The sequence below is a fragment of the Triticum urartu genome, chromosome 4A, assembly GCF_056163025.1.
Source record: "Triticum urartu cultivar PI428250 chromosome 4A, HENAU_Tu73, whole genome shotgun sequence".
In the NCBI taxonomy this organism is placed as follows: Eukaryota; Viridiplantae; Streptophyta; class Magnoliopsida; order Poales; family Poaceae; genus Triticum; species Triticum urartu.
In genome coordinates this window covers 566641049-566653280 of record NC_141876.1, presented here as the reverse complement: position 1 = coordinate 566653280, position 12232 = coordinate 566641049, and the positions used below count along the sequence as shown (strand labels likewise).

At 45.8% G+C, this 12232-nt stretch overlaps 1 pseudogene; it reads right to left on the bottom strand.

The window, feature by feature from the left end:
* Window positions 1-4365: 4365 nt before the first annotated feature.
* Window positions 4366-7475, bottom strand: LOC147976672 (uncharacterized; annotated as a pseudogene).
* Window positions 7476-12232: the final 4757 nt, after the last annotated feature.

Genomic DNA, 12232 nt, shown 5'->3' with positions numbered 1-12232 from the left:
TAGAATTGAATTTACATGCTTTTTCCTATGCCAGTCGTACATTACAATCTTGGGCTATATTGCAGACAAACGAGGCAAATAGGCTGGTGCTTATGCAAGGGCAGCAGCTGATGGAGAAAATTGCAATGGAGGTCTTCAATGCTGTGAAAGGATGGTGGCCAACTGCTCCATGACTCCGGGGAATGTCTGCCAGCGTAGTTCTGATTCTGTAGTTTATCCCTTTTTTTCAGATCTGTTGTGTACTTGATTACATTTCTTTTCTGCTGAACCTGTTGTATCTGGTGTTGGTTTCTATTAACAACAATCGCAGGCCCCCCCCTCTTTTCTTCAGAAAAGAAAAGCTATTTCCGAGCTAAATTATGTTTATAAGAATGCCAGCATCACTGGTGTCTAAATTCAGAGACCAAATATACATCCATTGTTGAACAGAATCCAAGTGCCCATGTCATATGAATTACATGACATGGAAATGATCTTAAATGACTGCACGCATATATACATTATCAGAGTTTTACCTCGACTAGCTACAAGGGGGACAGAATTTTCGACGGGGCCGTCGGTAGGGTGAGTGTTGATGTGGGCTTCGTCGCGTGCCGCCAACAACAAGGTTTCCAGCTTCCACGGGAGGTATCGACGGCGACATGGTGCTGAAGGGCGGTTGCAGCACAGGAGACCGTCGCGGTGGAGGCTGAAACTGGCCGCGGTCGTTCAGCGGCAGTGGATGCACCATCTGCCCGAAGCCGGCTGTGTTAAACACAGGATGTGGCTGCTGGGTGTTGTTCACTGCATATATACCACAATCAACAAAAGCATAGTTAGTACCAGGAGTTGAGTATCGCAACCACTGAACTGCATGTACTAGTGGATTTTATGATGGTAAGAAATGCTTTGAAGTTCACAGTCTTTAGACAATATGTCACTCTCTCCTTAATCACAACTTATGAGAAGAGTTCTGCTCTGTTTCACCAACTTCATACGCCTCTGCATGCTTCCTTTTTTCTTTCATGTTTTCCCTTGTAAAATAAAATAGATGTACTTTCTAAAGATGCAGCTTATGACTAAACTCTCAGTTTAATGTTACTTGAGTTCTATCAAATTTGCTAATTGTTTTAAGACAGATATGCAAATAAGAAACACAACTGCATCACAAGCTTCACCTATGCTAGTACCTGATCCTGATGAGATGCAACTGGGAAATTGTGGCCAGTTAGGCTGGTACGTTGGTTGCTGCTGCAATGCAACAAGGAGTGGGTGCTGGTAGCTGCCATAGCCTGGGTCTGCGAAACTACCATATTCATGATGGCTTCCATTGTAAACAATCTGGTGCAAAGGCACATTCACATCTTCAGAGTTGCTTGCTTGTACTATAACCTGGGGCAAAGCTGCATTTACGAGGCAAATGAAAAGCTGTTAAATTCATGAAAAATCATTGTAGCGGTCATCATGAATGAGGTTCAGAAAATAAAACAAGCAAGCAACTTGAATTGCACATTCAAGCACAAGTTAGCCAACATCCCTTTACCTACGTCTACGTATATATCGAGCCACTCGAAAGATAGCGAAAAGAAAAGAAGGCAACATCATCAGGGCTTAACCATTAACATTAGTGGTTTGCTTTGTTAAAAATGATCAACCACTCTCGCCTCACCACCCCACACCCCAAGGTCCTATTTTTATTCTTCTAAGAAACATGAATAATATCTTTATTCATACCAGATCACCACAAATGCACCAGTAACCATTGTTCTAAACAACGCCTAATGCAGCTTGGTCAGTAATTACCTGGAGTGACACTCAGATGACCTGACAACACACAAGCTAGTCATGATGTCGAACAACGGGACATGGTGCCATTGTTTTCAGTGTCTTGTTTCTCATGTCAATTGAGATCCTCTGCGCTTTGTCGACATCCAACCTCACCTTGGAATTCATGTGGACAACATCGTCACCATGGATGCTCAGGGTGGGGAAAGATGGTAATAAGTTCATTATCGTCGAGTTTCCAACAATGTCGTCCCCCAGCTGAGCCAAGAAAGCTGAATGGTGTGGGTTCTCGACGAGTATATCATCGACATGAACATCCCTCTCCTTGCGCCAACCACTGTCGGAAAGCACTCTATTCCATATGGCCGCCCTCCAACCAACTAGCTTATGTGGCCAACGCTTCTTGGCTGGATCATCTGGTGGCGGTCTCACAAAGCACCATTCATCATATGTTCTATCTGGATCACATGGTGTGACGCTTTCTTCAACCGCATCAGGTATTTGAAAATGTTTGATCTCGATAAGCTTGAGCAATCCATCGATACAAGTGACATCCCGAAACATCCATGCGCACTGATGGTCGGCGGCGTCGGCTTCGTTCCCAGGCATCGGGCCAGGAAGTGGGATGAACCACTGCGGCACATATTGATCATTAGAGAGCACATCGCACACCATTATACCCTTCCAAAGATCGACCCAGCCCAGCATGCTTCCTCCAAGTAGGATCACCTTGTGCGACGCCATGGGCCAATGCTCATCAAGTGGTGGTCTCTCCAAATTAGCCAGCTTCATGGTCCAACCGTTCGACATGGACGAGTACAAGTGCAGTTCATATCCCGAGTTATGGCTCGGGCACAGACCAGCCAACATGTATTCCCCATTGTTACATCAGTAAATGCCGAGATCATATGGCAGGAGGTAACTACGACCGGGTACCGGAGGAATCTGGGAGAGCGCCGGCTTTCCTGGAATGGCCTGATAAATGTAGTACTCACTGGTGGACCAGTTCATTGGCAGGTGCAGGAGGAGGAACTGCTTCTCGGAGCGGATAACATGTGGCTCGTCGGCGAAGTCGGCATCCTGGAGGCCGGGGCAGTGGATGCAAAACATAGGAGAGGGCTGGCAGGCGGGCGAAGCAGATGGAGAGCTGGATGGCGTGGTCTTCACTTGTCTCAGCTTTAGCCGTGGTGAAGTTCTGGCGGTCGGCGAAGTAAACCCTCGTGTCCAGGAGGATCTAGGCGGGGAGGCCATTGGTGGCGTCCAACTCCGGCGTGGCGGGCGGATGCAAGCAGGCGGCAATTCTGGAGTTGGATATAAATTTAATCATCGTTTGTTCTTGCTGGATTCTGTGAGTCTTACGGGGATCGAGTGGGAGGGAGATTGAACTGGATTTGGGGACACCTAGGTCCTACGTTCGCTAGATGTTTGTGTTTAGCGACAAAGTCGGAGGTAGCATGTAGAGGCCGAGGCGGGGAGAGCGCCGGCGGCCGGCGACGCGGAAGGAGACGACCGGATCAGGAGACTATCGACGCGGGAGCAACGGAAAGAGTTCACCAGCGTCGGTTTTTTTGGGCAACCGCCGTGGAGTTTTTTTTGAAATGGAACACTTGTATTCCATTACGACACGGCCAAATCGCCGGTCACCGCACTGATTACATCTTCAGGGTAGCTTGTGAACCATTCACAGTGTTCATCATGAGCTAAACCTGCACCCATAGAAGCCAACACATGTGCTGGCTTGTTACAAGATCTTGGAACATAGACTACAGAGGCCTCTATAAAAAGAGTGCTAAGCTTGAACTTAATATCGCTGAACATGATTCCTAAGGGCGCAAGGTCATAGGCTGTAGATGTCACAGCTTGTTTGAGCACGAGGCAGTCTGTTTCAAAAACAGCACGTCCAACACCCAAACGATCAGCCAGAGAGATGGCCTGTAGAAGAGCATAAGTTTCAGCGTGAAGAGCATCCGAGCAGTCATGTTTCCCGCCAGCTGCTGCAAACCGGACATCCAGCGTTTCATCTCTGCAGATAATACCCCAGCCACCTGCTACTGTTTGTTCATTCTATGGTTTCTCCCATCTACATTGCTGCACTATTCCTGGTTTGGGTTTTGGCACCAGGAATTCAAACCATTCATCAACATGGTGCTTGACAGTATACCTGAAGGCCTCAACCTCGAGTCTCTTCTCGCCATGGTTACCTTTGTTTCGCTCCGTCCACCAGCACCATAGCAACGCCACTGCTAGGAGCATACGTTCCTCCGGGAGGCTGAAAATCACTGACAAGCACTCTTTGGTGAAGCACAATCTAGCAGCTTGACTCGAACGTCCTCTAGAAGCAGAGCACGCCATCGTTGCTTGACACTCTTGCATTTGATAAACAAATGTCCCCCATCCTCAAAGTACTTGCCGCAGACTGCACATCGGGTGTCGAGCTCCACGCCGCGCCTGCTGATATTCATATACATTGGGTGACTATTATGAGCAAATCTCCAGAGAAAATGATGAACTCTGGGTGGGCAGTGGATCTTCCAAATAGTCTGAAAAATTTGAGAATTGTGTTCCGTATTTCCTGAACTCTGTCCCCGCTGTCGGTTAGCTTCATTTTTCAGCATCTGTACATGTACTTTATAAGCAGATTTAACTGAAAAGCAACCTTTACTATTGAAATGCCACGCCACAAAATCCTCAGCTTGGTCACAGATTGGTATGCTTAAAATTGCCTGGACATCATCAACATGAAAACATCCCTCAACTAGGCCGCGGTCCCAGCTTCCAGTGTCCGGGTCCATCAATTCTGAAACCCTTGACAGAAGATTTGCACCTTGGTTCGATACAGGCATACGAGTTGCACCTCTGGGGATCCACGGATCCTCCCAGATCCTCACCTTCGTCCCGTCCCCGATACGCCAGATTATCCCTTCCTTCAGCACCTCTAAACCTTTGAGAATACCGCGCCACACGTAACTCATTCCAAAGATAGGTTCAGCAGCTAGAATATTGCCAGAAGGGTAATACTTGGCTCGTAGCACTTGTGCACAAAGTGAATCCGGGGCTTGTATGAGTCTCCACCCCTGCCGTGCTAACATGGCCATATTGAAAGAGTGCAGATCACGGAAGCCCAGTCCACCTTCCTATTTTGATAACTTCATTTTGTCCCATCCAATCCAATGCATCTTCCTTTCATCGGCTTGCTGACTCCACCAATATTGGCATATAAATCGGCTGATCTCATCACAGAGAGACTTAGATAGATCAAAGCAAGCCATTGCGTATGTCGGGATAGCTTGAGCGATAGCTTTAACATAGACTTCTTTACCTGCCATTGACAAGCATCTTTCCATCCCTCCCTGCAATCTGCTCAAAATACTATCCTTCAAATATGCAAAGCACTTCTTCACCGACTTACCAATGTAAGTGGGCAATCCCAAATATTTTCCACCATTGGTCTCAGCCCCCAATTGTAATTCCTGCAGCAACAGATTTTTAATCCCTTGTTTTGCATTAGCACTAAACATCACCAAGGACTTTTCTCTGTTAATAACTTGTCCTGAGCTTTCCTCATATGCTTGCAAAATAGATTTAATTGCCTGCACTCCTTGAACAGTAGCCTGCATAACCAGAAGAGAGTCATCCGCGAAAAGAAGATGATTGACCCGGGGTGCCATTGGGGCCAACTGGATGCCTCGGATGTGTCCCTCCCTTTCAGCTTGGTGCAACAATGCTGAGAATCCCTCAGCACATAGAATAAATAAGTACGGTGAAATAGGGTCACCCTGTCTCAGCCCACGCCCCGGAACTATGACATCCGTGAGATCGCCATTTACCCTGAACCGGTATGTGACGGTTGTGACACACTTCATAATTAGCTGAATGAACTCTTCCGCAAACCCCATCCGCTTCATCATGCCCTCCAAAAAAGGCCACTCTACTCTATCATATGCCTTACTCATGTCAAGTTTTAGTGCCATATAAACATCCTTCCCAGTACGTTTCCTCTTCATAAAGTGACTCATCTCATATGCCAAAATTGTATTATCTGAGATTAAGTGCCCCGGGACAAAGGCACTTTGGTTCGCAGAAATGAGTTCATCCAGAATCATCTTGAGACGGTTAGCAAGGACTTTGGAGACAAGCTTGTACACAACATTGCATAGGCTAATAGGGCGAAGATCTTTGATACGATCTGGGTTCCGAACCTTTGGGATGAGTACAACAATAGTTTCATTCCATCCCTCCGGTATACTGCCGCCTTGCAATACATGCAACACCTCTTGCACCACAACATCACCAACCGTGCCCCAAAATCTCTTATAGAACACAGCCGGCATACCATCCGCACCTGGAGCCTTCAGGTCACCCATATCATCTAGTGCCTTTTTTATTTCTTGAGCTGTGTATTCCTTGCAAAGAAAGGTGTTCATTTCGGTTGTTACACGAGGCATAACATTTTGTAGCACCCGCTCAATGTTGGTACCTGTCATGGGGGTAAACAAGCCAAAGAAATGATTAGATATAAGAGCCTTCAAGGCCTCTTCCCCCTCCACCTCCACCCCATCATCTCCCTTTAACTTGGTGATTCGGTTGGCTCTCTTCCTCTTCGAAGCAAAACCATGGAAGTAATCTGTGTTGCGGTCCCCTTTTGTTAGCCAGCCAACATGGGCACGTTGTTTCCAGAACACATCCAGCTGCTCCTCTAGGCGACCTAGTTTGAAACGAACAACTTGCTCTCTCCTTACTCCAGCCTCCGACAAATCACCTCTACGACAATCTTCCAGCTCAAACCGAAGCTGTTTGATTCTCTTCTGTAGGTCGCCCAACACCTCTTTACTCCATACATCAAGATCTTTTGAAACTGCCCTAATCCTCTCCATCACCCTTCCTTCTCCTCGACAAGACGCACCCTCCCATGCCTCCAGAACCACCTGTTCACAGTCCTCTTCAAGTAGCCAGCGAGCCTCAAACCTCGTATTTAGGTTGTTTTCTTTCGGCCTATTCCTCCGGACTGCACCATGAACATCTAGAATGATGGGACGGTGATCCGAGTGTTCTGGACAGCCATTCTTTACCTTAAAACCAGGAAAACGCATACACCACTAAGGATTAGCGACTGCTCTGTCAAGACGCTCACGAATATACCCATCGAAACGATAGTTATTATTACGCCAAGTAAAAACATCACCCTCAAAACCGAGGTCATTCAAATTACAAAAGTTTAAAGCATCACGAAATCTATCCATCAGAATTTGTGCACGAGGCACTCCACCCTGCTTCTCAAAATTGTAGAGGATCTCATTGAAGTCTCCCATGCACACCCATGGGAGCCTTTCTTGTTGGTGAAGAGTCCGGAGCAAACGCCATGTCTCCTCTCTGTGTTCAGTTCGTGGCTCGCCATAGATGCCCGTGAGTCTCCACTTGTAACCATCCTCTTCCTCAATTATCACATCAATGTGCATCCTTCCTAGCCATCTCAAGCTAAGATTCACTTCTCTCTTCCACAACATCGCCAACCCTCCGCTCTTGCCCTCACATGCCTTGTAGACAAGGTGCGGCATGCCCAGTGTATACCTCAGCTTCTCCACTTTATTTTTATTCATCCTAGTCTCAGAAAGAAATAAAACATCGGGATCCTCCTTCTTCTGGAGCTCCAGAAGTCCTCGAACTGCCGGCCTGTTCCCGAGCCCCCGGCAGTTCCATGCCACTATTCTCATTTGAGCTCGCGGAGCTGTTCATGCAGCCCCGCATCCACGGTAGTTGATTCCTCAACGGCCTCCTTTCCGTCCATGTCCATTTTCTGCTTCTTTATCTCACTTTCTTCCACCAAATTAGCCTCTATCATACCACGCTTTCTATCCTTCACCTCACCTTCCCCATCAGTACCAGCTGGCAAACGCCTATTCCCGTCACCATTCTTCCTCGGCCTCCGTCTACGCTTATCTCCCTCATCCTGTTTGGTTTTGTTCCGGCCCACTTGCACATTTGGTAACGATCCATGATCGACGTGCATGGGGGTGTTCCCCTGCATGGTTGTGGCCCCCTCACGGTCTCCATCACCAGAATCCCCCTCCAACCCAGTAGTAGCATCAGGTGTATTAAGTTTTGGCAGCATCTTTCCTAACACTGAAGCACTTCCTCCAATATTATGTTCTGAACCGGCTGCACTTCCTTTATCCGCTTCAGAAGTCTTTTCCCCCTCATTTCCATCAGTGATCTTCAGTGGGCTAGTGACCTTCCCCACACCCCCCTTCTTGCTCATCATTTCCTTGTCCTGGTTATTATCTTTCTTCCATGATCTGCTATCACTTCCAGAAGACTTGTTGTTCCTACTACCAAAGTTTTCAACGTATTTCCCCTTCCCTCCACGCCACTTGCTTCCCGAGGTACTGTCCGAACCCCAGTCGACTCTCTTAGCCGGCTTCCAACTCAGCCAAGATCCCCATTGCTGCACTTCCCCTCGAGTCAGCTTAGTCGAGCAGGACTTATCTGTATGGCCAATTATCCCACAAGTGTAGCAAAAATCAGGAATGAATTCATAAGCAAATGGGCACCATTTTCCTTCATCTTCCTCCTTCTTCTTTTCCTGTCCATCTACTTGGCTCCCACCTCCCTCAGCACACAGCTTGTCCTCATCATGAACTGTGATCCCACGCCAGAGCGGCTCTTTGATATTCAGACGAATCTTAACTCGTAGGATCCTTAATCTCGACACCGCATCCACTGCCACCTCTGCATCCATGAATTCTCCGACCTCATCACCAATTATCTCCCCAGCACCTGCATTTAGCATACCCAGAGGCAACCCAGAGACTCTAACCCACACAGGCATAGTTGCGAAGTTGTACTCATCCAAAGTCTTTCTTGGGTCAAACTCCTCTAGCACTAGGGCGTCCCCTTTGAACATCCACGGTCCTTCCTCCATGGCCTTTCTCTTCCCTGATTGCTGCAGAAACTTGACGTGGAAAATGTTCTCTCCCATGGTCTTGCACTCCACCCCCCTCAACGGGCACCAAATCCTGCCCACTGAGTTCTCTAACGCCTCCGCAATCGCTGGTTTTTCAGATAGCAGCTTCATCATGGCCTGCGCCTCGACTTCCCCGAACTTTTTGCCGTCAGCCCAGCCGATCCGGATCCCCTTCTTCTCCGCCTCTGACAGACGCAGCCTCTCCATCAGACTTGACACTTTCTCCATTAGAACTCAAAGAGCCTTGTTCGAAGCATTCCTACCAACTATCTAGGGTTATGGGTGGTGTACGATCCCGTCCCCTAGAAACGAGAAAGGCTTATGGTGGTGGAATCAGGTGTGGAGGAAGATTGTGGCTTGAAGGTGGATTCAGATCTGACTACGGTTGACAACAGTCTTCAGATCTCCCCCGTAGCGATGACGAGCGCAACGAGAGAAACGGCGGAGACTAGGGAGCAGCGGACCACAAGATCGGAACCTGGCCCGATCACGACGGCGAATCAGGGTGAGTAATCACATGCAGGATCGCTGGGAGAAACGCCTACCAAAAACATGTGTAGTTTTTGATTTTGAAACCGACGTGGGGGTTTCTATTTGCGAGGAAGAAGGGCCTTCTCCTTTTCATATTCGGCTTAGCAAACTGAAGCCGAAACTAAAGCCGGCCCAGCCTGCCGAAGCAAATACTTGGCGCGCGCATTTGTTTTCGTGCGTTTCAACAATGTGTTCATGACATTTCCAAAAACAATTATACAATGTAAAGAAAAAATATTTGCGTAGTTTACAACAAATGTTTTGGTGCCATGTGGAATTTTATAAAAGATGTTCACGTGTTTCAAAAATATGTTCATGGCATTTTATATTTTTATAAAATGAAAATAATGTTCACATAATTTTAATTTTTTTGCCCCATTCAAATATATGTTTGTAAAATTTTCTTAAATGGTAATATAATGTAAAAAAACATTCATGTAATTTTAAAACAAATGTTATGTACATTAAAAAATGTTCAATGCGTATTTGAAAATTTTCAACATTTATTCATAAAAATATCCGAAATATGTATTTAAAAAATATTCATGATGTATTTGGAAATGTACAACATGCATAAAAACATTACACATGTATATAAAAATGTTCATTCTCTATTTAAACTAGTAAACGGCACATGCCATGCACGTATATGAGATAGTTATAAACACATATAGTAAGTGGTGTAATTTTAAGTATCACCATTTGAACTATCATGGGTAGTCACGCAACTTGTCAATTAGTTAAGGACTGGCTTAACCAATGAACATTCGCGGGTAGCACGACAACTGCGAACGGTTTGCTTAGCAATTATGTTGGCCGATGATTGCAAGTCTAGTTCGCAAGTATGGCAAATCCGGCTCAGCTTAGTTCTTTTTACCAGGATTTGTTGTGCTCACAAACTACATTTCCTCGAGACAATGCAAATTGTCATAGAAAACGTCTGATTTAACATCGGCTTCCAACGAACTTCAGCTAAATAGTACCATCATTATTTAATCATTTATTATAAAGGTGGTAGAAGTCATGTAATTTTTTTTCCGACCAGTGGTGGTCTTTTCATATGTTAATACTTTGAACTACACAAATAACTTCTAATAAAATTGGTGACATGTGCCTTTCCATTTCAAAATAATAATAACTATAAACATATAATCAATTTGATAGTGTATGCGTGTAATATTGATTTTACACAATGTAGAATACCAAGAAAAGAATACGCTTAATCCTCAATCATTTATCTTAATAAATTTTAATGCGTTCTGAATTGATCTACTATTGTACATGTTGACTATAAAATAGACTATAGATGACATGGCACTGATTTATAGCCAGCAGCTGGCTATACTATTTACCATGCTCTTAATAATCTACCTGGCCTACTGCTGCATGCATCCTGGTCTGCTAGAAATTTCTAGATAGTGTTGGGAGCATCACGTGTGCATCCTGCCGATTTTACCTGAGTGGCATGCTGACAGCACAGGGAAGGAGCGCCCCGCAAATCCCTGCAATGTGAAACGTCAGATTGACATATATATCCAATGGTCCATATGCAGCCACGTAGTCATGTAGACCAACCCATTAAATCTGAGCTGTCCAATTGGGAAGATCCAACGGTCCATATGACTTGCTACTGGTACACTATATAGGAGTATAGAAATGTTCAAGTGATGCCAAGCTTTTTTTTCTTTTGAAAATCCCTTCCCATATTTTTTTGGGGGAAACTTCTGATCTATTCATCTTCAATCGTACAACGAATACCAGAAATAATAAAAAATAATATCCAGATCCATAGACCACCTAGCGACGACTACAAGCACTTAAGAGAGCTGAAGGCACGCCGCCGTCATCGCCCCTTTATCGCCGGAGTCGGGCACAACTTGTTATAGTAGACAGTCGGGAAGCCGTCGTGCTAAGGCCCCATATATAGGAGCAACGCATCAGAATAGCAACCGTCGCTGATGAAGAATAACGTAGATCGAAAGGATCCAAACCGAAGACACGAATATAGAGGAACAACGACGAGATCCGAGCAAATCCATCAAAGATAGATCCGCCGGAGACACACCTTCACACGCCCACTAGCGATGCTAGACGCACTGCCAAAACGGAGGTTAGGCGTTATTCCATCTTCAGGGAGCCGCTGTCGCGCCTTTCTGGACAGGACACAAACCCTAACAAAACAAGAAGAAACGACTAAAAACAAAGCCCTCCCGCCGGCCCTTAACAGGATCCACGGCGCCTCCGATGGCCCTAGAGCCACCGGAGACGAGGCGGACCTGCGGCGGTGCCGGCAAGAGGTAGGAACCCTAGCTTTTGTTTTGGAGGAGACGGTGGTTGCAAGAATATCTAGATTTGATCCGACCTTTCCCACATACTAAATAGTTAGAATGTTCTTACAATCGTTCATCGCTGAATTCGCCAGGCATGGTGGGACACTATTACAAAGCACAGGTCAAACATATTGTCAAAACTAAACTTCCCTCTCATGTGCCACCAATCACCATATTAGCCTGCCGATTTATCTCAATAATGTTCGCGTATTTGAAAATGTTCGGGTGATGCCAAGCATTTCTCAAAGTACCTTTGTCACGCTTTTTTTGTGATGGCATAAAGTTGAAGACATAACCACTTCCACAGTTATGCAATCTTTTTTATCTTTTATAGATTATAGTGAGTCAAATCTGTCCAGATTCTAGGGAGGGCCGATGATGGTGGCGTCTTCGGCTCGTTTCAGTGCTTATAGTCGTTACTAGATGGTCCATAGATCTGGATGTAATTTTTACTGTTTCGACTATTCATTGCACTATCATGATTGGCGATGAATAGATTGAAACTTTTCTCGCAAAAAAGAGAGACCATAGTGATGCAAATCTCTCTATGATTTTTCATCTCACGAAGAGTAGTTCGCGAATAGTGGTCTGCTCCGTCTGATGTACACTACTATCGTCTACCGTCCGTCTATCTAAATTGGCCAAT